Source organism: Carcharhinus amblyrhynchos, chromosome 34 (genome assembly GCF_965287045.1).
Source record: "Carcharhinus amblyrhynchos chromosome 34, sCarAmb.v2.hapA, whole genome shotgun sequence".
In the NCBI taxonomy this organism is placed as follows: Eukaryota; Metazoa; Chordata; class Chondrichthyes; order Carcharhiniformes; family Carcharhinidae; genus Carcharhinus; species Carcharhinus amblyrhynchos.
The window spans coordinates 1941471-1967165 of record NC_137357.1 but is presented as its reverse complement, the minus strand read 5'-3'; the positions used below and the strand labels follow the sequence as shown (position 1 = coordinate 1967165).

Genomic DNA, 25695 nt, shown 5'->3' with positions numbered 1-25695 from the left:
CTCTCTATGTGTGACACTCTCTCTCTGCGTCTCTCTCTTTCACTCTCTGTGTCTCACTCTGTCTCTTTCTCTCTCTCTGGGTGGGTATCTCTATGTCTCTGGGTGTGTGTGCCTCTCTCTCCCTCTCTGTTTATCTGTTTCTCTCTCTGTATCTGCGTCTCTCTATCTGTCTGTCCCTCTCTCTCTATCTGTGTCTCTCAGTCTGTATCTGTGTCTCCCCCTTTCACTCTGTATCTGTGTGTGTGTCTCTCTCTGTATCTGTGTCCGTCTCTGTCTGTCTTTCTCTGTATCTGTATTGTCTCTCTCTCTCTCTCTGTATCTGTCTGTCTGTCTCTCTATCAGTGTCTGTGTCTCTCTCACACTCTGTTGTGTGTCTCTCTCTGTCGGTGTGTGTATGTCTCTCTCTCTTTGTCACTCTGTCTCTCTGTATCTGTGTGTTTCTTTATATATGTGTCCCTCACTGTATTTTTCTCTGTATCTGTTTGTCTCTGTCTCTGTATCGCTGTGTCTCTGTATCGGTGTGTCTCTCTCTGTATTTCTCTCTGTGTCTCTCTGTTTCCACGTCTGTGTGTCTGTCACTGTATTTCTCCCTGTGTTTCTCTCTTTCTGTCTGTATATGTGTGTCACTCTGTATCTGTCTCTCTCTCTCTCTGTATCTTTGTGTCTCTGTCTCTCTCTCTCTGTATCTGTGTGTCTCTGTATTCCGAAATTGCCCCTTAAGTGTCCCATGTTGTGAAGGTTGGGGGGATTGGCCATGCTAAATTGCCCCAGAGATGGAGAGACAGGGACACAGGGGAGCCCGAAACGCGACAGAAACAGGAGAAAGGTTTGAAAATGGAGGAATGTTTCTTATCCATCTATAAAAATAACCCACTCTGACAGCAGTTCCATTTCACACTCTCTGCTCAGTCCTGTGTTGGGGGGTGGGTTTAGTGTGGGATCAGTGTTTGCTTTTCCCAAACCGCAGTGAGATTCCCAACAAGGGCAAGAGGTTTCAGTGTTTAAAAATGTAAAGATTACAAAACCAAAGCAGACAGAGAGTGATGAGACCTCACACCTTCAATGTAGTGATTCCCCCAATCTTTCCTTTTGTATATTGCTTCCTTCCTCTGTTTGAAGTATTGGAGACGTAGACATTACTGAAACAATTCAATCTCTCGCGACAATCCCTGTAAACAGCTTCTGGAAACAAATTGACACTTTAATCACCCAAAAAGCTAAATCTCCATTCAAACATCTCCCTCCCCATATCCTTGTAAATGTAAAGAGAACTCCCATTCCCCAAAGCAGGAAGATATGGAATGGAATCATCTGAACCTCTCTATCAAAGATAGAAAGTTTCTTTTCTATAAAGTTTATTTATTAGTGTCACAAGTAGGTTCACATTAACACTGGAATAAAGTTACTGTGAAAATCCCCTAGTCCCCACACTCCGGCGCCTGTTCGGGTTACACTGAGGGAGAATTTAGCAGGGTCAATACACCCTAACCAGCACGTCTTTCAGATTGTGGGAGGAAACCGGAGCACCCGGAGGAAACCCACCCAGACACGGGGAGAACATACAGACTCCACACAGACAGTGACCCAAGCTGGGAATCGAACCCGGGTCCCTGGAGCTGTGTACACAAGAACATAAGAAATAGGAGCAGGAGTAGGCCATCTAGCCCTTCGCACACACACACACGCACAGAGAAACACACACACACAAAGAGAGAAACACACACAGAGAGAAACACAGACACACAAAGAGAGAAATACACACACACACAGAGCAACACGCACACAGATATACACACACAGACAAAGAGAGAAATACACACAAACACAAAGAGAGAAAGAAGACACACACACGAGAGAAACACACACGCACAGCAACACACACACACACACAAAGCGAGAAACACACAGAAACACGCACGCAGATAAACACACACACACTGAAACACAGGCACACAAAGAGAGAAGCACAAACACACACACACAAAAATAGAGAAATACGCACACACAAACAGACACACAGAGAAACACACACACACACAAAGAGAGAGACACACACGCACACACAGAAAAACACACGCACACACAGAGAAACGCACACGCACACACAGAGAAACACACACACGCACACAGAAACAGAGAGCGAGAGAAAGAGAAACACACGCACACACACACACAGAAACACACACACACACAGAAACAAACACACAAAGAGAGAAACACACACAGACACACTGAAACACACATATACAAAGAGAGAAACACATACACACACAAAGAGGCAAACACACACACACAAAGAGAGAAACACACACACACACACACAAAGAGAGAAACACACACACACACAAAGAGACAAACACATACACACAAAGAGAGAAACACGCACACAAAGAGAGAAACACACAGAAAGAGAGAAACACACACACAAAGAGAGGAACACACACATACACAGAAACACACTAGCAGGGAAACACACACACACAAATACACACACACAAAACACACGCACACAAAGAGAGAAACACACATGCACACAGAGAGAAAAACACACACAAAGAGAGAAACACACACACACAGAGAAACACGCACACACACACACAAAGAAAGAAACACACACACACACACAAAGAGAGAAACACACACACAGAGGGAAATACACACACGCGCACACACACACACACACACGTCAATGTCTTTTCCCAAAGGTAGGGGAGTATAAAACTAGAGGGCAGGGGTTTAAGGTGAGAGGGGAGAGATACAAAAGTGTCCAGAGGGACAATTTTTTCACACAGAGGGTGGTGAGTGTCTGGAACAAGCTGCCAGAGGTAATAGTAGAGAGGGATACAATCTTGTCTTCTAAAAAATATTGAGACAGTTCCATGGGTAAGATGGGTAGAGAGGGATATGGGCCAAATGTGGGCCATTGGGATTAGCTTAGGAGTTAAAAAAGGGGCAGCATGGGCAAGTGGGGCTGAAGGGCCTGTTTCCATGCTGTAAACCTCTGTGACTTTATGACTTACCCTCTCCCTCCCTCTGGTCTCTCTGCCTTCTCTCCTCACCCTCCACCACCCCCTCTCTCTGTATGTTAGTCTGTACGTCTATATGTGTGTGTGTAATTCTTTCTGTGTGTGTGAGTTTCCCTCTTTGTGTGTGTGTGTTCCTCTGTGTGTGTGTGTGTGTTCCTCTGTGTGTGTGTGTGTTTCTGTGTGTGTGTGTGTTTCTCGCTTTCTGTGTGTGTATCTGTGTTTCTCTCTTTGTGTGTGTGTGCGCGCGTGTGTGTATTTCCCTCTGTGTGTGTATTTCTCTCTTTGTGTGTGTGTGTTTCTCTCTTTGTGTGTGTGTTTCAAAGAACAAAAAAAGCCCGGGAAACAGGCCCTTCGGCCCAACGAGCCCACGCCGCCATTTCACCATTACCAGTCCCCCCTCCACCCATGACCCTTATCTATGTTGTGTTTATGTGTGTGTTTCTTGGTGTGTGTTTCTCTGTATGTGTTTCTGTGTTTGTGTGTGTTTTTTTTCTCTTTGTGTGTTTTTTTCTCTGTGTGTGTGTGTTTCTCTCTTTGTGTGTTTGTGCTTCTGTGTGTGTGTGTGTTTTTCTCTTTATGTGCTTGTGTGTTTCTGTGTGTGTGTGCATGTGTGTGTGTTTGTTTGTGTGTTTGTGTTTCTCTCTTTGTGTGTGTCTGGTTTTTTTTCTCTTTATGTGCTTGTGTGTTTCTGTGTGTGTGTTTATCTGTGTGTGCGTGTGTTTCTCTCTTTGTGTGTGTGTGGTGTTTCTCTCTTTGAGAAATAGGAAATAGGAGCAGGAGTAGGCCATCTAGCCCTTCACACACACACACAGTGTTTCTCTCTTTGTGTGGGTGTGTGTTTCTCTCTGTGTTTCTCTATGTGTGTCTGTGTTTCTGTGTGTGTTTGTTTCTCTCTGTGTGTGTTTCTCGTGTGTGTGTGTGTGTTTCTCCCTTTGTGTGTGTGTGTATTTTTCTCTCTTTGTGTGTGTGTGTGTGTGTTTCTCTCTGTGTGTGTGTTTCTCTGTGTGTGTGTGTGTTTCTCTGTGTGTGTGTGTGTTTCTCTCTTGTGTGTATGCATGTTTTTCTCTTTGTGTGTGTGTTTATGTATGCGTGTTTCTCTCTTTCTGTGTGTGTGTGTTTCTGTATGTGTATGTGTGTTTCTCTGTATTTGTGTCCGTGTGTTTCTCTGTGTGTGTGTTTCTCTCTTTGTGTGTGTGTGTTTTTCTTCTTTGTGTTTTTTCTCTATGTGTGTATCTGTGTGTGTCTCTCTGTATCGGTGTGTCTCTCTCTCACTCTATCTGTATGTCTCTCTGTCTGTATCTGTTGTGTCTATCTCTCTCTGCATCTGTGTGTGTGTCACTCTCTCTCTGTATCTCTCTCTCCTTCTCTCTCTGTATCTGTGTGTGTCTCTCTCTATATCTGTGTGTCTCTCTCTGTATCTGTGTGTCTCTGTCTCTTTGTATCTGTGTGTGTCTCTCTCTTTGTATCTGTGTCTCTCGCTCTATCTGTATGTCTCCATCTCTCTGTATCTGTGTGTCTCTCTCTCTCTTTCTCTCTGTCTCTGTCTCTCTCTCTCTCTGTCTCTCATGTGTGACACTCTCTCTTTGCGTCTCTCTCTTTCACCCTCTGTGTCTCACTCTGTCTCTTTCTCTCTCTCTGGATGGGTATCTCTCTGTCTCTGGGTGTGTGTGTGTCTCTCTCTCTGTTTCTCTGTTTATCTCTCTGTATCTGTGTCTCTCTCTATCTGTCTGTCTGTCTCTCTCTCTCTCTGTCTTTCTATCTGCATCTCTCTGTCTGTATCTGTGTCTCCCCCTTTCACTCTGTATCTGTGTCTCTCTCTCTCTCTCTCTCTGTATCTGTCTCACTCTCAGCATCTCTGTCTCCCTCTCTCTGTGTCTGTGTGTCTCTCTCTGTGTCTGTGTGTGTCTCTCTCCCTCTCTGTCTGTCTGTCTTTCTCTGTATCTCTCTCTTGCTCTCTGTATATGTCTGTCTGTCTCTCTCTGTATCCGTGCCTGTGTCTCTCTCTCTCACTCTGTTGTGTGTGTCTCTCTCTGTCTCTGCGTGTGTGTGTCTCTGTATTTGTGTGTTTCTTTATATATGTGTCCCTCTCTGTATTTTTCTCTGTCTCTCTGTATCTGTTTGTCTCTGTCTCTGTATCGCTGTGTCTCTGTATCGGTGTGTCCCTCTCTGTATTTCTCTCTGTGTCCCTCTGTTTCCACGTCTGTGTGTCTGTCACTGTATTTCTCCCTGTGTTTCTCTCTTTCTGTCTGTATATGTGTGTCTCTCTGTATCTGTGTGTCTCTCTCTCTGTGTCTGTGTGTCTCTCTGTCTCTCTCTCTCTGTATCTGTGTGTCTCTCTGTATCTGTGTGTCTCTGTATTCCGAAATTGCCCCTTAATTTCCCAAGTTGTGAAGGTTGGAGGGATTGTCCATGCTAAATTACCCCAGAGATGGAGAGATGTGTGTGCCTCTCTCTCTTTGTGTGTGTCTATCTCTCTTTGAATGTGTGTGTTTTTGTGTTTGTCTGTGTGTGTGTATATGTGTGTCTCTCTCTCTGTCTCTCTCTTTCTGCTTCTCTCTCATTCTGCTTCTCTCTCTCTGTGTCTCTTGTATGTGTGTCCCTCTGTATCTATGCCTCTCTCTCTCTCTGTCTCTTTCTCTCCCTGTCTCTCTCTCTATCTATGTCTCTCTCTCTGTCTCTTTCTCTCTCTCTCTCCTTCCCTGTCTCTCTCCCTGTCACTATCTCTCTCCCTCTTTGCGTGCATGTCTCTCTCTCTCTCTGTGTCTCTCTCTGCCTCTATCTCTCTCTCTCTGCATCTGTCTCTCTCTCTCTGTATCTGTCTCTCTCTTTATATCTGGCTCTGTCTGTATCTATGTGTGTGTGTCTCTCTCTCTGCGTCTCTGTGTGTGTCTCTCTGTATCTGTGTGTGTCTTTCTCTATCTGTGTGTGTCTCACTGTATCTGAGTGTCTCTCTGTCTCACTCTGTCTGTATGTCTCCCTCTCTGTATCTGTTGTGTCTATCTCTCTCTGAATCTGTGTGTGTCTCTCTCTCTCTCTGCATCTGTGTGTGTGTGTCTCTCTCTCTCTGTATCTGTGTGTGTGTTTGTCTCTGTATCTGTGTGTGCGTGTCTCTCTCTCTCTGTATCTGTGTGTGCGTCCCTCTCTCTCTCTGTATCTCTTTCTCTCTCTCTCTGTATCTGTGTGTCTCTAACTGTGTGTGTCTCTCTGTATCTGTGTGTCTCTCTGTATCTGTGTCTCTCTCTCTTTTTGTATCTGTGTGTCTCTCGCTCTACCTTTATGTCTCCATCTCTCTGTATCTTTGTGTGGCTCTATCTTTCTCTCTGTCTCTGTCTCTCTCTCTCTCTCACTCTTCCCCTGTCTCTCTCTTTCTCTCTCTGTCTCCCTCTCTCTCTGTCTCTGTATGTGTGACACTCTCTCTCTCTGCGTCTCTCTCTTTCTCACTCTGTCTCTCTCTCTCTCTCTCTGGGTGGGTATCTCTCTGTCTCTGGGTGTGTCTCTCTCTGTCTCTGTCTCTCTGTTTATCTGTTTCTCTCTCTGTATCTGTGTCTCTCTCTGTCTCTCTCTATCTATCTGTGTCTCTCAGTCTGTATCTGAGTCTCCCCCTTTCACTCTGTATCTGTGTGTCTCTTTCTCTCTCTGTATCTGTCTCACTCTCAGCATCTCTGTCTCTCTCTCTCTCTGTCTGTGTGTCTCTGTGTTTGTCTCTCTCTGTATCTGTCTGTGTGTCTCTCTCTGTATCTGTGTGTGTCTCTCTCCCTCTCTGTCTGTCTGTCTTTCTCTGTATCTGTCTCTCTCTGTGTATCTGTCTGTCTGTCTCTCTCAGTATCCGTGTCTATGTCTCTCTCTCTCACTCTGCTGTGTGTGTCTGTCTCTCTGTCTCTGTGTGTGTGTCTCTCTCTTTGACACTCTGTATCTGTGTCTCTCTGTATCTGTGTGTTTCTTTATATATGTGTCCCTCTCTGTATTTTTCTCTGTCTCTCTGTATCTGTTTGTCTCTGTCCCTGTATCACTGTGTCTCTGTATCTGTGTGTCCCTCTCTGTATTTCTCTCTGTGTCCCTCTCTGTTTCCACGTCTGTGTTTCTGTCACTGTATTTCTCCCTGTGTTTCTCTCTTTCTGTCTGTATATGTGTGTCACTCTGTATCTGTGTGTCTCTCTCTCTGAATGTGTGTGTGTACGTTTCTCTCTTTGTGTGTGCATGTGTTTCTGTGTGTGTGTTTCTCTCTTTGTGTGTGTGTTTTTCTGTGCGTGTGTGTTTCTCTCTTTGTGTGTGTGTGTGTGTTTCTCTTTGTGTGTGTGTGTGTTTCTCTTTCTCTTTCTCTGTGGGTGTTTCTCTATGTGTGTGTTTCTGTGTGTGTGTGTTTTTCTCTCTTTGTGTGCGTGTGTTTTGTGTGTGTGTCTCTCTCTGTGTCTGTGTGTGTGTCTCTGTGTGTGTGTGTGTGTGTGTCTCTCTCTCTCTGTCTCTCTCTTTCTCTGTGGGTATTTCTCTATGTGTGTGTTTCTGTGTGTGTGTGTATTTCTCTCTTTGTGTGTGTGTGTGTGTTTCTCGCTTTGTGTGCGTGTGTGTTTTTCTTTGTGTGTGTGCGTGTTTCTCTTTGTGTGCATGTGTATTTCTCTCTTTGTGTGCATGTGTTTTGTGAGTGTGTGTGTGTCTCTCTCTCTGTGGGTGTTTCTCTGTGTGTGTGTGTTTCTGTGTGTGTGTGTTTCTCTCTTTGTGTGTGTGTGTGTTTTTCTGTGCGTGTGTGTTTCACTCTTTCTGTGTGTGTGTTTCTCTCTTTGTGTGTGTGTGTGTGTTTCTCTTTGTGTATGTGTATTTCTCTCTTTGTGTGCATGTGTTTTGTGTGTATGTGTCTCTCTGTGTCTGTGTGTGTCTCTCTCTCTCTCTGTCTCTCTCTTTCTCTGTGGGTGTTTCTCTATGTGTGTGTTTCTGTGTGTGTGTGTTTTTCTCTCTTTGTGTGTGTGTGTGTGTTTCTTGCTTTGTGTGCGTGTGTGTTTTTCTTTGTGTGTGTGTGTTTCTCTGTGTGCATATGTATTTCTCTCTTTGTGTGCATGTGTTTTGTGAGTGTGTGCCTCTCTCTCTCTGTCTCTCTCTCTGTGGGTGTTTCTCTGTGTGTGTGTGTGTGTGTGTGTTTTTCTCTCTTTGTGTGTCTGTGTGTTTCTCTCTTTGTGTGTCTGTGTGTTTCTCTCTTTGTGTGTGTGTGTTTCTCTTTGTGTGTGTGTGTGTATTTCTCTCTTTGTGTGTGCATATGTTTCATGTGTGTGTATCTCTCTGTGTGTCTCTATGTGTGTGTGTCTCTCTCTGTGGATGTTTCTCTGTGTGTGTGTGTGTTTTCCTCTCTTTGTGTGAATGTGTGTTTCTCTCTTTGCGTGTGTGTTTCTCTCTTTGTGTGTGTGTGTTTCTCTCTGTGTGCGTGCGCGCGTGTGTTTGTGTGTGTGTGTTTGTGTGTGGTTGTGTGTTTCTCTCTCTCTGTGTGTTTGTGTGTGTGTCTGTTTCTCTCTTTGTATGTCTGTTTTTCTGTCTGTATGTTTGTGCTTCTCTCATTGTGTGTGTGTCTGTTTTTTCTCATTGTGTATCTGTGTTTCTCTCTTTGCGTGTGTGTGTGTGTGTGTGTGTGTGTTTCTGTCTTTGTGTGTCTGTGTTTCCCTCTTTGTATGAGAGTGTGTTGTATGTTCTTATGTTCTAACTCCTGCAGTGATGTCCCGGGACAGAGAGGGTCGGTTTGGAGATAATTGGCCCATTGGGGGAAAGGATGGGAAGCAGAGGATGCTGATTGAAGGTAAATGGTGAGAGCGGCAACATGAGGCAAGATCTGTGTCTTTGGAGTGATCCTTGCTGTACCCCCCACTATTAGCTGTTTGTCTACCTGGATATCTCACTCTTACTCTCTGCATTACTATCCCATCCCTATCTCTCAGTGACTCTGCCTCTCTCCATCTCTCCGGGGAAATTATAATGGGGAGCAAAGAGAAGGCAGGAGAACTGAACATAGACTTTGGTTCTGTCTTCACAAAAGAGACATAAATAACCTGGCAGAAATGTTAGGGAACCAATGGTTTAGTGAGAGTGCGGAATGGAACTGAAGGAAATCAGTATTAGTAAGAAAATGGTGCTGGGGGAATGAATGGGGTTAAAGGCTGACAAATCCCCAGGGCCTGATAATCCCAGAGTATTAAAGGATGGTGCTGGAAATATTGGATGTGTTGGCGATCACCTCCCAAAATATCTATAGACTCTGGAGCAGTTCCTACAGATCGGAGGGTGGCTAATGTAACCCCACTATTTAAAATAATCTTTGAACTTGTGTGTAATCTATCACAGAACACAGGCAGTGTGGGTTTATCTAGAATGACGGGATAGTGTCGGTGTGAAGAAGTTATTCCTTCAAATGGGAATCAGTGTAGTTTTGAAATGTGTTGAGGGTTTCTGCCTCTCCCCATTCAATCCTCCCCAACCTCTCTATCGAGGTTCCTTCTCACTTTCTACCAGACACTGATTTGTGTTGGAGAGCCGGGTGCAGAGGAGATTGAAATGAAACAGACAGACAGTTCATTCCAACACTGAGAAATGGGAAGCGATGCATTTTGGACAATAAGTTGAGGAGAGAAACCATAAACCAACTGGGAACGAGTGAAATTGTGTGTAGGTAAAGGGAGACCTTTTATACCTCTCTCAATCTGTGTCTCTCTCTGCTTCTCACTCTCTGTGTCTGGGTCTTCTCTCTCCATCTCTCCCTCTCTGGGAATCTGTGAAAAATACCCACAAATATCAGTCAGCCATTTGCCGTTTCTCCCCAGTGTCCGTTTGATGTGAACACAGCACTGAGATATTTCGGACACAGTTGTCTCCTCACTAAGGGAACATTCGGATGAGGCAGAGTCGATTCAGAAAGAACCTTCCCGGTGGTGGGGGGAGTCCAGAACTCCCATAGTTTGAGGGGAAAGGGGAAACCTTTTTGGACTGAGGTGGGGAGAAATCCCTTCACCCAGAGAGTGGGGAGTGTGTGGGATTCAGCCCCACAGAAAGTAGCTGAGGATAAAACATTGTCTGATTCTGGAAGGGCTGAGTGGCCTCCTGCTTTTAGTTTCAGTGTTTATAAATGATGAAAAGACAGAAGCAGTGGGAGTTCGATATGTGTGGATATTTCACAGCTGGATTCACACAATCCACACAGCAATGTCTGGGATATTTCGGGAATGCTGTAAATGATGTGAAATGCAGTGTGCAGGGTACCTTCATGTTGTAATGTTACTCCCAAACTGTCACCCCCCCCACAGGATCCACATTTCTGTACAATGGGGTTATGGGGAGAGGGCGGGAAAGTGGAACTGAGCCACGACAGATCAGCCATGATCTTATTGAATGGCGGGGCAGGCTCGAAGGGCTAGATGGCCTACTCCTGCTCCTATTTCTTATGTTCTTATGTTCTTATGATTCCCACTGGGAATGAGATGGAGCTCTTGGGGCTAATGTGGGATCAGGATATTGAATTTGATGATCAGAATGAATGTAGGAGGAAGCTGGAAGGGCTGAGTGGCCTCCTGCTTTTAGTTTCAGTGTTTATAAATGATGAAAAGACAGAAGCAGTGGGAGTTCGATATGTGTGGATATTTCACAGCTGGATTCACACAATCCACACAGCAATGTCTGGGATATTTCGGGAATGCTGTAAATGATGTGAAATGCAGTGTGCAGGGTACCTTCATGTTGTAATGTTACTCCCAAACTGTCACCCCCCCCACAGGATCCACATTTCTGTACAATGTGAGTGAATTGTAAACTCAGTGAGTTCAGGTTCAATGTTTAAAATAACCAGGCCCTTTTCTGTGACTGCTTTGGGGAATGTCAGTGGGATGTAGTTTCCAGGCAAGTGTGAACAATTGTATTGGGGAATCATTGGAAGCAGTTTCCATTGAGAGCTTCCTGCATTCTGGAAATGTGTGGGATTTATTCAGAGATAGGAAATGGATGGGTGAATAAAGGGGACAGTTCTTTGTTAATGACATTAGATTGTGAGCTTTGAAGATTCCCCAGTTCCATGAGTTCAAAGACAGGAAGGATTAAAGCAACGTTCATCGTTCAAATTCTTCAGATTAGTTTCAAAGTGAGTGAGAGACAGAATACACAAACTCTGAGACAGAGAGAGACACATCTGTATTCACAGCTTCAACTCCATGTTTCAATCTGAGGAGCTGAGATCCTGGTTGAATGAAACACGAGTTCACACTGGGATGCTGAACAATCTGAGTTCTGTTTGTTCTCTCCTTAAAATCAATCTAAAAATCTGCAATGAAAAATTCCTTGGACAGAGCAGAGGGAATTGTACTCTGTGTCCTGTATTTGGGTTGGAAGTGTTTGATGAGCAGGCGTTGGCACAGTGGTTGGCACTGCTGCCTCCCAGCGCCCAGGGACCGGGGTTCAATCCCAGCCCTGGGTCACTGTCTGTACGTAGATTCTCCCCGTGTCTGTGTGGGTTTCCTCCGGGTGCTCCGGTTTCCTCTCCCAGCCCCCAGATCTGCAGGTTCGGTGAATTGGCCGTGCTAAACTGTCCCTGAGTGTCAGGGGATGTGTAGGTTAGGGGGGATTAGCCGGGAAAGTGAACCTTCCCCCTTATCCTTTTTGCCCCAAGTGCTGTATCTAACAGCCCCTCGGAAACATTCAATGTTTTGCCCTCAACTACTTTCTGTGTTGGTGAATTCCACAGGCTGACCCCTCTCTGGGTGAAGAGATTTCTCCTCATCTCTGTCCTAAACCGTCTCCCCTGTATCCTCAGAGTGTGAGCCCTGGTTCTGGACACCCTCACCACCGGGATCATCCTTCTGGCACCTACCCCTGTCTGGTCCTGTTAGAATTTGATTGATTTCGATGAGATCGCCCCCTCACTCTTCTGATCTCCAGTGAATACAATCCGAACCCCCTCAATCTCTCCTCATTCGTCAGTCCCTCCATCCCAGGAATCCGCCTGGTAAACCTTCTCCGGGCTGGCTCTGGAGCAAGGACATCCTTCCTCAGATACAGAGAGCCAAACTGTCCCCAATATTCGGGCTGTGGTCTCACCAAGGCCCTGTCTAATTGCAGCAAGAGCCTGTTCCTGTTCTCCAATCCTCTGGCTATGGAGGCTAACATCCCGTTGGCCTTTTCTCCAGCCTCCTGCCCCTGCGTGCTTGCCTCCAGCGATTGGTGTGTGAGGGACACCCAGGTCTCCTTGTACATTCCCCGCTCCTCATTTCTGGCCATTCAGACAGTAATCCGCCTCCCCCTTTCTGCTCCCAAAGTGGAGACCCTCACATTTGCCGCTGAATACCTCCCTTTCCCCCATTAGGATCATTCCTAAAACCAATCACTTTTCACCAAATCTGTGGGGCGTCTGTCCCTAAACTCGCCTGTGACTCAATTTTTCACTCTTGGTTCCTGTGAAGCATCTCAGGGACAATTCTGTTCAAGGTGCTACATAAATGCAAGTTGTTGTGTGTGTGTGTGTGTGAGTGTCAGTGCCTGTCCGTGTCTGGGACACTGCAGGTTACAGAGAATGGTTCACTCTGGTCTGTGACTGTCCATCTCGTGTGTGTCTCAGTGTCAGCTCTGTAACACGCACAGCACAATCCCATCCTGTTTCTGTCTCTCTCTCTGTCTCTGTCTCTGGATCTCTCTCTCTCTCTCTCTGAAGAATGCTTTCTATGGGGCATCTGTAAAAAATGGGGAGAGTTGTAGCTGACATGTCAAATTTCCTCAGTCTTCTGAGAAAGTAGCAGCGTTGGTGAGGCTTTCTTAACGATAGTTTTGTGTGGAGGGACTAGGACAGGTTGTTGGGGATCTGGACACCTAAAACCTTGAAGCTCTCGATGTGCGGGTTAGGTGGAGTGGCCATGCTAAATTTCCCCTCAGTGTCAGGGGATTAAATATGTGGGGTTATGGGGATAGGAGCTGGCTGGGATTGGTGACAATACAGCCTCAATGGGCTGAATGGCCTCTCTCTGCACTGTTGGGATTCTATGAACACTGCGTGACCCTCTCCATCTCAATCACTTCCTCTCTCTCTCTGTAACCCTCTCTCACTGTAACCCTCTCTCTCTGTAACCCTCTCTCTCTGTAACTCTCTCTCTCTGTAACCCTCTCTCACTGTAACCCTCTCTCTCTGTAACCCTCTCTCTCTGTAACTCTCTCTCTCTGTAACTCTCTCTCTCTGTAACCCTGTCTCTCTGTAACCCTCTCTCTCTGTAACCCTCTCTCTCTGTAACTCTCTCTCTCTGTAACCCTCTCTCACTGTAACCCTCTCTCTCTGTAACCCTCTCTCTCTGTTACTCTCTCTCTCTGTAACCCTGTCTCTCTGTAACCCTCTCTCTCTGTAACTCTCTCTCTCTGTAACCCTCTCTCTCTGTAACCCTCTCTCTCTGTAACTCTCTCTCTCTGTAACCCTCTCTCTCTGTAACCCTCTCTCTCTGTAACCCTCTCTCTCTGTAACTCTCTCTCTCTGTAACTCTCTCTCTCTGTAACCCTCTCTCTCTGTAACCCTCTCTCTCTGTAACCCTCTCTCTCTGTAACCCTCTCTCTCTGTAACCCTCTCTCTCTGTAACTCTCTCGCTCTGTAACCCTCTCTCTCTGTAACCCTCTCTCTCTGTAACCCTCTCTCTCTGTAACCCTCTCTCTCTGTAACTCTCTCTCTCTGTAACCCTCTCTCTCTGTAACCCTCTCTCTCTGTAACCCTCTCTCTCTGTAGCTCTCTCTCTCTGTAACCCTCTCTCTCTGTAACCCTCTCTCTCTGTAACTCTCTCTCTCTGTAACCCTCTCTCTCTGTAAACCTCTCTCTCTGTAACTCTCTCTCTCTGTAACCCTCTCTCTCTGTAACTCTCTCTCTCTGTAACCCTCTCTCTCTCTCTATCCTCTCTCTCTCTCTGTTACTCTCTCTCTCTATCCTGTCTCTCTCTCTCTCTGTTACTCTGTCTCTCTCTCTCTCTATCCTCTCTCTCTCTCTCTCTCTGTTACTCTCTCTATCCTCTCTCTCTCTGTTACTCTCTCTCTCTATCATGTCTCTCTCTCCCTCTGTTGCTCTCTCTCTCTCTATCCTGTCACTCATTCTCTCTCTATCCTGTCTGTTTTTCTGTTACTCTCTCTCTCTCTATCCTGTCTCTCTCTCTCTGTTACTCTCTCTCTATCCTGTCTCTATTTCTGTTACTCTCTCTCTCTATCCTCTCTCTCTCTCTGTTATTCTCTCTTTCTACATCCTCTCTCTCTCCCTCTCTCTGTCACTCTCTCTATATCCTGTCTCTCTCTCTGTAACCTCTCTCTCTCTCTCTCTATCCTGTCTCTCTCTCTCTCCATCTCTGTTACTCTCTCTCTCTGTCTCTCTCTCTCTGTTACTCTCTCTCTCTATATATCCTGTCTCTCTCTCTCCCCCTCTATCCTCTCTTTCTGTTACTCTCTCTCTATCCTCTCTCTCTCTCTCTCTGTTACTCTCTCTCCCAATCCTGTCTCTCTCTCTCTGTTACACACTCTCTCTCTCTATCCTGTCTCTCTCTCTCTCTGTTACTCTCCCCCTCTATCCTCTCTATCTCTGTGTTACTCTCTCTCTCTATCCTCTCTCTCTCTGTCTATCTGTTACTCTCTCTCTCCCAATCCTGTCTCTCTCTCTCTCTGTTACTCTCTCTCTCTCTGTCTCTCTCTCTCACACTCTCTCTCTCTCTCTATATCCTGTCTCTCTCTCTCTCTATCCTGTCTCTTTTTCTGTTACTCTCTCTCTATCCTGTCTCTCTCTCTCTGTTACACTCTCTCTATCCTGTCTCGCTCTCTCTCTCTCTGTTACTCTCCCTCTCTATCCTGTCTCTCTCTCTCTGTCTCTCTATCTATCCTGTCTCTCTCTCTCTGTCTCTCTCTCTCTCTATCCTGTCTCTGTTACTCTCTCTCTCTCTATCCTGTCTCTCTCTCTCCGTTACTCTCTCTCCGTTACTCTCTCTCTCTTTCCTGTCTCTCTCTCTCCGTTACTCACTCTCTCTATCCTGCCTCTCTCTGTCTCTCTCTCTATCCTGCCTCTCTCTGTCTGTTACTCTCTCTCTCTATCCTGTCTCTCTCTCTCTCTCTATCCTGTCTCTTTTTCTGTTACTCTCTGGCTCTATCCTGTTGCTCTCTCTCTCTCTCTCTCTCTGTCTGTTACTCTCCCTCTCTATCCTCTCTCTCTCTGTTACTCTCTCTATCTATCCTGTCTCTGTCTCTCTCTCTCTCTATCCTGTCTCTGTTACTCTCTCTCGCTATCCTGTCTCTCTCTCTCTTCGTTACTCTCTCTCTCTATCCTCTCTCTCTCTCTCTCTTTCTCTCTCTCTGTCCTCTCTCTCTCTCTCTCTGTTACTCTCTCTCTATCCTCTCTCTCTCTCTCTCTGTTACTCTCTCTCTCCCTATCCTGTCTCTCTCCCTCTGTTACTCTCTATCCTGTCACTCTCTCTCTCTCTATCCTGTCTCCCACTCTCTCTCTGTTACTCTCTCTCTATCCCTCTCTCTCTATCCTCTCTCTCTCTCTCTCTCTTACTCTCTCTCTCTATCTTGTCTCTCTCCCACTGTTACTCTCTCTCTCTATCCTGTCTCTCTCTCTCTCTTACTCTCTCTCTCTATCTTGTCTCTCTCTCTCTGTTACTCTCTCTCTCTATCCTGTCTCTCTCTCTCTCTTACTCTCTCTCTCTATCTTGTCTCTCTCTCTCTGTTACTCTCTCTCTCTATCCTGTCTCTCTTTCTCTCTCTCTGTCTGTCTCTCTCTCTCTCTCTATCCTGTCTCTCTCCCTCTGTTACTTTCTCTCTCTCTGTTACACACTCTCTCTCTCTAACCTGTCTCTCTCTCTCTGTCTCTGTCTGTCTCTCTCTCTCTATCCTGTCTCTCTCTCTCTGTTACTCTCACTCTATCCTGTCTCTCTCTCTGTCTCTCTCTTTGTATCTCTCTCTCGCTCTCTCTCTGTTACTCTCTCACTCTATCCTGTCTGTCTCTCTTTGTCTCTCTCTCTGTCTCTCTCTCTCTCTATCCTCTCTCTCTCTCTGTTACTCTCTCTCTCTGTTACTCTCTCTCTCTATCCTGTCTCTCTCTCTCTCTGTTACTCTCTCTCTCTGTTACTCTCTCTCTCTGTTACTCTCTCTCTCTATCCTGTCTCGCTCTCTCTCTCTGTTACTTTCTCTCTCTCTGTTACACACTCTCTCTCTCTAACCTGTCTCTCTCTCTCTGTCTCTGTCTGTCTGTCTGTCTCTGTCTCTATCCTGTCTCTCTCTCTGTTACTCTCACTCTATCCTGTCTCTCTCTCTCTGTCTCTCTCTTTGTCTCTCTCTCGCTCTATCCTGTCTCTCTCTCGCTCTATCCTGTCTCTCTCTCGCTCTCTCTCTGTTACTCTCTCACTCTATCCTGTCTCTCTCTCTTTGTCTCTCTCTCTGTCTCTCTCTCTCTCTATCCTGTCTCTCTCTCTCTCCCTCTGTTACTCTCTCTCTCTATCCTGTCTCTCTCCCTCTGTTACTCTCTCTCTCTGTCCTGTCTCTCTCTCTCTCTTGTTACTCTCTCTCTCTGTTACTCTCTCTCTCTATCCTGTCTCTCTCTCTCTCTCTGTTACTTTCTCTCTCTCTGTTACACACTCTCTCTCTCTAACCTGTCTCTCTCTCTCTGTTACTCTCCCTCTCTCTATCCTGTCTCTCTCTCTCTCTGTTACTCTCTCTCTCTATCCTCTCTCTCTCTCTCTCTCTGTTATTCTCTCTCTCTATATTCTGTCTCTCTCTCTCTCTCTGTTACTCTCTCTCTCTATCCTCTCTCTCTCTGTCACTCTCTCTCTCTCTATCCTGTCTCTCTCTCTCTCTGTGTTACTCTCTCTCTATCCCTCTCTCTCTATCCTCTCTCTCTCTCTTACTCTCTCTCTCTATCTTGTCTCTCTCCCTCTGTTACTCACTCTCTCTATCCTGTCTCTCTCTCTCTGTTACTTTCTCTCTCTAACCTGTCTCTCTCTCTCTCTGTTACTCTCTCTCTCCGTTACTCTCTCTCTCTATCCTGTCTCTCTCTCTCTGTTACTCCCTCTCTCTCTCTGTCTGTTACTCTCTCTCTCTCTATCCTGTCTCTCTCTCTCTGTTACTCTCTCTCTCTGTCTGTTACTCTCTCTCTCTGTCTGTTACTCTCTCTCTCTCTCTCTATCCTGTCTCTCTCTCTCTGTTACTCTCTCTCTCTCTGTCTGTTACTCTATCTCTCTGTCTCTCTCTGTCTGTTACTCTCTCTCTCTCTATCCTGTCTCTCTCTCTCTGTTACTCTCTCTCTCTCTCTGTCTGTTACTCTCTGTCTCTCTCTGTCTGTTACTCTCTCTCTCTCTATCCTGTCTCTCTCTGTTACTCTCTCTCTCTCTGTCTGTTACTCTCTGTCTCTCTCTGTCTGTTACTCTCTCTCTCTCTCTCTGTCTCTCTCTGTCTGTTACTCTCTCTCTCTCTCTATCCTGTCTCTCTCTCTCTGTTACTCTCTCTCTCTCTGTCTGTTACTCTCTCTCTGTCTGTTACTCTCTCTCTCTCTATCCTGTCTCTCTCTCTCTGTTACTCTCTCTCTCTGTCTGTTACTCTCTCTCTCTGTCTGTTACTCTCTCTCTCTGTCTCTCTCTGTCTGTTACTCTCTCTCTCTCTATCCTGTCTCTCTCTCTCTGTTACTCTCTCTCTCTCTGTCTGTTACTCTCTGTCTCTCTCTGTCTGTTACTCTCTCTCTCTCTATCCTGTCTCTCTCTGTTACTCTCTCTCTCTCTGTCTGTTACTCTCTGTCTCTCTCTGTCTGTTACTCTCTCTCTCTCTATCCTGTCTCTCTCTCTCTGTTACTCTTTCTCTCTCTGTCTGTTACTCTCTCTCTCTGTCTCTCTCTGTCTGTTACTCTCTCTCTCTCTCTATCCTGTCTCTCTCTCTCTGTTACTCTCTCTCTCTCTGTCTGTTACTCTCTCTCTCTGTCTGTTACTCTCTCTCTCTCTATCCTGTCTCTTTCTCTCTGTTACTCTGTCTCTCTCTGTCTGTTACTCTCTCTCTCTGTCTCTCTCTGTCTGTTACTCTCTCTCTCTCTATCCTGTCTCTCTCTCTCTGTTACTCTCTCTCTCTCTGTCTGTTACTCTCTCTCTCTCTGTCTGTTACGTTCTCTCTCTCTATCCTGTCTCTCTTTTTCTGTTACTCTCTCTCTCTGTCTGTTACTCTCTCTCTCTGTCTCTCTATGTCTGTTACTCTCTCTCTCTCTATCTTGTCTCTCTCTCTCTGTTACTCTCTCTCTCTGTCTGTTACTCTCTCTCTCTGTCTCTCTCTGTTACTCTCTCTCTCTCTCTATCCTGTCTCTCTCTCTCTCTCTGTCTGTTACTCTCTCTCTCTCTATCCTGTCTCTCTCTCTCTCTCTCTGTCTGTTACTCTCTCTCTCTCTATCCGGTCTCTCTCTCTCTGTTACTCTCTCTCTCTCTGTCTGTTACTCTCTCTCTCTCTGTTACTCTCTCTCTCTATCCTGACTCTCTCTCTCTGTCTGTTACTCTCTCTCTCTCTATCCTGTCTCTCTCTCTCTCTCTCTGTTACTCTCTCTCTCTATCCTGTCTCTCTCTCTCTCTCTGTCTGTTACTCTCTCTCTCTCTATCCTGTCTCTCTCTCTCTCTCTGTTACTCTCTCTGTCTGTTACTCTCTCTCTGTCTGTTACTCTCTCTCTCTCTGTCTCTCTCTCTCTCTGTTACTCTCTCTCTCTCAATCCTGTCTCTCTCTCTCTCTCTGTTACTCTCTCTGTCTGTTACTCTCTCTCTCTCTGTTACTCTCTCTCTGTTACTCTCTCTGTCTGTTACTCTCTCTCTCTCTGTTACTCTCTCTGTCTGTTACTCTCTCTCTCTCTGTTACTCTCTCTGTGTAACCCTCTCCAGCTGGATGGGGGAGAGGTGAAAAAGGCAGTGTAAGCCGAGGTTTGGAGTATTTCCCCCCCAGAGTTTGATAGATTGATGATGAACAAGGCCCGGGGGGGGTGAAAGGTTATCGGGGGGGGGGCAGGAATGTAGAGTGGAGGTTACAGTCCAATCAGATGTGATCTTATTGAATGGTGGAGAGAGATTTAGGACAGAGATTACTGATAGAAGGCCAAGATTGTAATAACTGAGAGAGGTTAAGGGCAGAGATTACTGATACAAGGCCCAGATTGTAATAACTGAGAGAGGTTTAGGGCAGAGATTACTGATACAAGGCCCAGATTGTAATAACTGAGAGAGGTTTAGGGCAGAGATTACTGACACAAGGCCCAGATTGTAATAACTGAGAAAGGTTTAGGGCAGAGATTACTGATACAAGGCCCAGATTGTAATAACTGAGAGAGGTTTAGGGCAGAGATTACTGACACAAGGCCCAGATTGTAATAACTGAGAAAGGTTTAGGGCAGAGATTACTGATACAAGGCCCAGATTGTAATAACTGAGAGAGGTTTAGGGCAGAGATTACTGATACAAGGCCCAGATTGTAATAACTGAGAGAGGTTTAGGGCAGAGATTACTGATACAAGGCCCAGATTGTAATAACTGAGAGTGATTTAGGGTAGAGATTACTGATACAAGGCCCAGATTGTAATAACTGAGAGAGGTTTAGGGCAGAGATTACTGATACAAGGCCCAGATTGTAATAACTGAGAGAGGTTTAGGGTAGAGATTACTGATACAAGGCCCAGATTGTAATCACTGAGAGAGGTTTAGGGCAGAGATTACTGATACAAGGTCCAGATTGTAATAACTGAGAGAGGTTTACGACAGAGATTACTGATACAAGGCCCAGATTGTAATCACTGAGAGAGGTTTAGGACAGAGATTACTGATACAAGGCCCAGATTGTAATAACTGAGAGAGGTTTAGGGCAGAGATTACTGATACAAGGCCCAGATTGTAATAACTGAGAGAGGTTTAGGGCAGAGATTACTGATACAACGCCCAGATTGTAATAACTGAGAGGGGTTTAGGGCAGAGATTACTGATACAAGGCCCAGATTGTGATAACTGAGAGACATTTAGGGCAGAGATTACTGATACAAGGCCCAGATTGTAATAACTGAGAGAGGTTTAGGGCAGAGATTACTGATACAAGGCCCAGATTGTAATAACTGAGAGAGGCTTAGGGCAGAGATTACTGATACAAGGCCCAGATTGTAATAACTGAGAGAGGTTTAGGGCAGAGATTACTGATACAAGGCCCAGATTGTAATAACTGAGAGAGGTTTAGGGCAGCGACTACTGATACAAGGCCCAGATTGTAATAACTGAGAGAGGTTTAGGGCAAAGATTGCTGATACAAGGCCCAGATTGTAATAACTGAGAGAGGTTTAGGGCAGAGATTACTGATACAAGGCCCAGATTGTAATAACTGAGAGGGGTTTGGGGCTGAGATTACTGATACAAGGCCCAGATTGTAATAACTGAGAGAGTTTTAGGGCAGAGATTACTGATACAAGGCCCAGATTGTAATAACTGAGAGAGGTTTAGGGCAGAGATTACTGATACAAGGCCCAGATTGTAATAACTGAGAGAGGTTTAGGGCAGAGATTACTGATACAAGGCCCAGATTGTAATAACTGAGAGAGGCTTAGGGCAGAGATTACTGATACAAGGCCCAGATTGTAATAACCGTGAGAGACATGAACAGTGTGGATCGGGAGCAGCTGATCCCCTTAGTTGAAGGGTCAGTGACGAGGGGGACACAGGTTCAAGGTGAGGGACAGGAGGTTGAGGGGGGATGTGAGGAAGAACTGTTTTACCCAGAGGGTGGGGAGGGTCTGGGATGTGCTACCTGGGAGGGGGGGCAGAGGCAAGTTGTCTCACACCCTTTAAAAAGTCCCTGGATGATCACTGGGCCCATCATCACATTCAGGGCTGTGGGCCAAGTGCTGGGGAATGGGGTTGGGTGGGGATGTTCGGTGGTTCTGACGGGTCAGTACAGACTCGATGGGCGGAGGGGTCTCTCCTGCACTGTGGGAATCTGGGATTGTGTGATGGGGAAATGCTGGGATCTGGAATGTTGTGTCTGAGCCGGAGGGGGAAGGAGATTCCATCAGGAGGAGATTGAATGGGAAGCTGAGGGGAAAATATTGACAGGGTTACGGGGACTGGGAATAGTCAAACTGCTCTTGCAGGCTCTCCATCCTGGATTGACGGGCTGAATGGCCTCCTGTGCTGTCCCCATTCTATGATTCACACACAAGTGACCCTCTGGGTGTCTATTAGAGCCCACTCATTCCCCCAGGATCAGTTCCAGCATTTCAAGCTCAGATCCCAATACGTTATAGCTGGGGGCAGTGAGGAGTAAAACAGAAATAGGAATGAGTGTGTGTGAGTGTCGGTGTGGTTATGTTTCTGTGTTTCTGTGTGTGTGAGGGGGAGATTCGAAGTGTGTGCACGTATTTCTGTGTGTGTGTGTGTATGTGTGTGAGCTTGTGTGTCTCCCTGTGTGTGTGTGAGAGAGAGAGAGAGATTGTGTGTCTTTCTGTGTGTGAGCTTATGTGTCTGTGAGTGGTTGTGTGTTTCTGTGTCTGTGAGTGAATGTGTGTGTGTGTCTCTCTGTCTGTCTCTCTGTGTCTGGGTGTGTGAGTGTGTTTCTGTGTCTGTGTCTCTCTGAATATGTGTGTGTCTCTCTGTCTCTATGTGTGTGCCTGTGTGTGTGTATGTGTGTGTGCATCTGTCTGTGTCAGTGAGTTTGTGTGTGTGCATCTGTCTCTGTGTCAATGTGTGCGTGTGGGTGTGTATCTGTCTCTGTGTCAATGTGTTTGTGTGTGTGTGTGTGTGTGTGTGCATCTGTCTGTGTCAATGAGTGTGTGTGTGTGTGTGTGTGTGTGTATCTGTCTCTGTGTCAATGTGTTTGTGTGTGTGTGTGTGTGTGTGCATCTGTCTGTGTCAATGTGTGAGTGTGTGTGTGTGTGTGTGTGTATCTGTCTCTGTGTCAATGTGTTTGTGTGTGTGTGTGTGTGCATCTGTCTGTGTCAATGAGTGTGTGTGTGTGTATCTGTCTCTGTGTCAATGTGCGTGTGTGTGTGCATCTGTCTCTGTGTCAATGAGTGTGTGTGTGTGCATCTGTCTGTGTCAATGAGTGTGTGTGTGTGCATCTGTCTGTGTCAATGTGTGTGTGTGTGTGTATCTGTCTCTGTGTCAATGTGCGTGTGTGTGCGCATCTGTCTCTGTGTCAATGAGTGTGTGTGTGTGCATCTGTCTGTGTCAATGTGTGTGTGTGTGTGTGTATCTGTCTCTGTGTCAATGTGTTTGTGTGTGTGTGCATCTGTCTGTGTCAATGAGTGTGTGTGTGTGTGTGTATCTGTCTCTGTGTCAATGTGTGTGTGTGTGTGTGTGTGTGCATCTGCCTGTGTCAATGAGTGTGTGTGTGTGTGTGCATCTGTCTCTCTGTCAATGTGTGTGTGTGCATCTGTCTGTGTCAATGAGTGTGTGTGTGTGCATCTGTCTCTCTGTCAATGTGTGTGTGTGTGTATCTGTCTCTCTGTCAATGTGTGTGTGTGTGTGTGCATCTGTCTGTGTCAATGAGTGTGTGTGTGTGTGTGCATCTGTCTCTCTGTCAATGTGTGTGTGTGCATCTGTCTGTGTCAATGAGTGTGTGTGTGTGTGTGTGTATCTGTCTCTGTGTCAATGTGTGTGTGTGTGCATCTGTCTGTGTCAATGAGTGTGTGTGTGTGTGTGCATCTGTCTCTCTGTCAATGTGTGTGTGTGCATCTGTCTGTGTCAATGAGTGTGTGTGTGTGCATCTGTCTCTCTGTCAATGTGTGTGTGTGTGTGTATCTGTCTCTCTGTCAATGTGTGTGTGTGTGTGTGCATCTGTCTGTGTCAATGAGTGTGTGTGTGTGTGTGCATCTGTCTCTCTGTCAATGTGTGTGTGTGCATCTGTCTGTGTCAATGAGTGTGTGTGTGTGTGTGTATCTGTCTCTGTGTTAATGAGTGTGTGTGTGCATCTGTCTGTGTCAATGTGTGTGTGTGTGTATCTGTCTCTGTGTCAGTGTGTTTGTGTGTGTGTGTGTGCAACTGTCGGTGTCAATGAGTGTGTGTGTGTATCTGTCTGTGTCAATGAGTGTGTGTGTGTGCATCTGTCTCTCTGTCAATGTGTGTGTGTGTGTGCATCTGTCTGTGTCAATGAGTGTGTGTGTGTATCTGTCTCTGTGTCAATGTGTGTGTGTGTGTGTGTGCATCTGTCTCTCTGTCAATGTGTGTGTGTGTGTGTGTGCATCTGTCTGTGTCAATGAGTGTGTGTGTGTGTGCATCTGTGTTTGTGTCTGCGTGTGTGCATCTGTCTCTGTGTCAATGAGTGTGTGTCTGTGCATGTGTGTGTGTATGTGTGTGTGTGTGTGTGTGTGTGTGTGTCTGTGTCAGCATGCATGAGTGTTAAAATCTCAATTATGTGCAGTTTTAGGCCATTTGCCCCATTGAGCCTGCTCCCCCACTCAAACAGATCATGGTAAACACACACACAGAGAAATATACAGGTAGTTTGGATGTATTTATTGACCTGTTAATGTGACTGAATGCTTCACATCCTGGTTTGCCATAGACACAAAAAATGAGACAGCATTGTAAGCAGTGTAGCTGGAAATATCAAAGTGCAAAGAGTTTTTCATGTTTAGTAAATGGACAAAACTGGTGGTGATGTTTCAGAGCAGGGAAATGTAAATTGACACAATTTAGATTGAAAAGGGATAGAACAGCGTACTTTAATAAATGATGAAAAGACAGAAACAGTGGAAGCTCCAAATGTCCCGATATTTCACAGCTGGATTCACACAATACACACAGCAATGTCTCTGATATAGTGGAATTGTTGGAAATGTGGTTCATCTCAGTGCGGAGGCTGCCTTCATGTTCCAGAGTTAATCTGATCACTCTCATCAAAACAGGATCCACATTTCTGTACAATGTGAGTGAATTGTAAACTCAGTGAGTTCAGGTTCAATGTTTAAAATAACCAGGCCCTTTTCTGTGTCTGCTTTGGGGAATGTCAGTGGGATGTAGTTTCCAGGCAAGTGTGAACAATTGTATTGGGGAATCATTGGAAGCAGTTTCCATTGAGAGCTTCCTGCATTCTGGAAATGTGTGGGATCTATTCAGAGATAGGAAATGGATGGGTGAATAAAGGGGACAGTTCTTTGTTAATGACATTAGATTGTGAGCTTTGAAGATTCCCCAGTTCCATGAGTTCAAAGACAGGAAGGATTAAGCAATGTTCATCGTTCAAATTCTTCAGATAAGTTTCAAAGTGAGTGAGAGACAGAATACACAAACTCTGAGACAGAGAGAGACACATCTGTATTCACAGCTTCAACTCCATGTTTCAATCTGAGGAGCTGAGATCCTGGTTGAATGAAACACGAGTTCACACTGGGATGCTGAACAATCTGAGTTCTGTTTGTTCTCTCCTTAAAATCAATCTAAAAATCTGCAATGAAAAATTCCTTGGACAGAGCAGAGGGAATTGTACTCTGTGTCCTGTATTTGGGTTGGAAGTGTTTGATGAGCAGGCGTTGGCACAGTGGTTGGCACTGCTGCCTCCCAGCGCCAGGGACCGGGGTTCAATCCCAGCCCTGGGTCACTGTCTGTACGGAGATTCTCCCCGTGTCTGTGTGGGTTTCCTCCGGGTGCTCCGGTTTCCTCTCCCAGCCCCCAGATCTGCAGGTTCGGTGAATTGGCCGTGCTAAACTGTCCCTGAGTGTCAGGGGATGTGTAGGTTAGGGGGGATTAGCCGGGAAAGTGAACCTTCCCCCTTATCCTTTTTGCCCCAAGTGCTGTATCTAACAGCCCCTCGGAAACATTCAATGTTTTGTCCTCAACTACTTTCTGTGTTGGTGAATTCCACAGGCTGACCCCTCTCTGGGTGAAGAGATTTCCCCTCATCTCTGTCCTAAACCGTCTCCCCTGTATCCTCAGACTGTGAGCCCTGGTTCTGGACACCCTCACCACCGGGATCATCCTTCTGGCATCTACATTTGCCACTTAATACCTCCCTTTCCCCCATTAGGATCATTCCTAAAACCAATCACTTTTCACCAAATCTGTGGGGCGTCTGTCCCTAAACTCGCCTGTGACTCAATTTTTCACTCTTGGTTCCTGTGAAGCATCTCAGGGACAATTCTGTTCAAGGTGCTACATAAATGCAAGTTGTTGTGTGTGTGTGTGTGAGTGTCAGTGTCTGTCCATGTCTGGGACACTGCAGGTTACAGAGAATGGTTCACTCTGGTCTGTGACTGTCCATCTCGTGTGTGTCTCAGTGTCAGCTCTGTAACACGCACAGCACAATCCCATCCTGTTTCTGTCTCTCTCTCTGTCTCTGTCTCTGGATCTCTCTCTCTCTCTCTCTGAAGAATGCTTTCTATGGGGCATCTGTAAAAAATGGGGAGAGTTGTAGCTGACATGTCAAATTTCCTCAGTCTTCTGAGAAAGTAGCAGCGTTGGTGAGGCTTTCTTAACGATAGTTTTCTGTGGAGGGACTAGGACAGGTTGTTGGGGATCTGGACACCTAAAACCTTGAAGCTCTCGATGTGCGGGTTAGGTGGAGTGGCCGTGCTAAATTTCCCCTCAGTGTCAGGGGTTATGGGGATAGGAGCTTGCTGGGATTGGTGACAATACAGCCTCAATGGGCTGAATGGCCTCTCTCTGCACTGTTGGGATTCTATGAACACTGCGTGACCCTCTCCATCTCAATCACTTCCTCTCTCTCT

General features: G+C 45.9%; 1 pseudogene; it reads right to left on the bottom strand.

Moving 5' to 3' along the window:
• LOC145361234 (immunoglobulin gamma-1 heavy chain-like) overlaps positions 1-25695 on the bottom strand; it is a 171811-nt pseudogene that overhangs the window by 56749 nt on the left and 89367 nt on the right.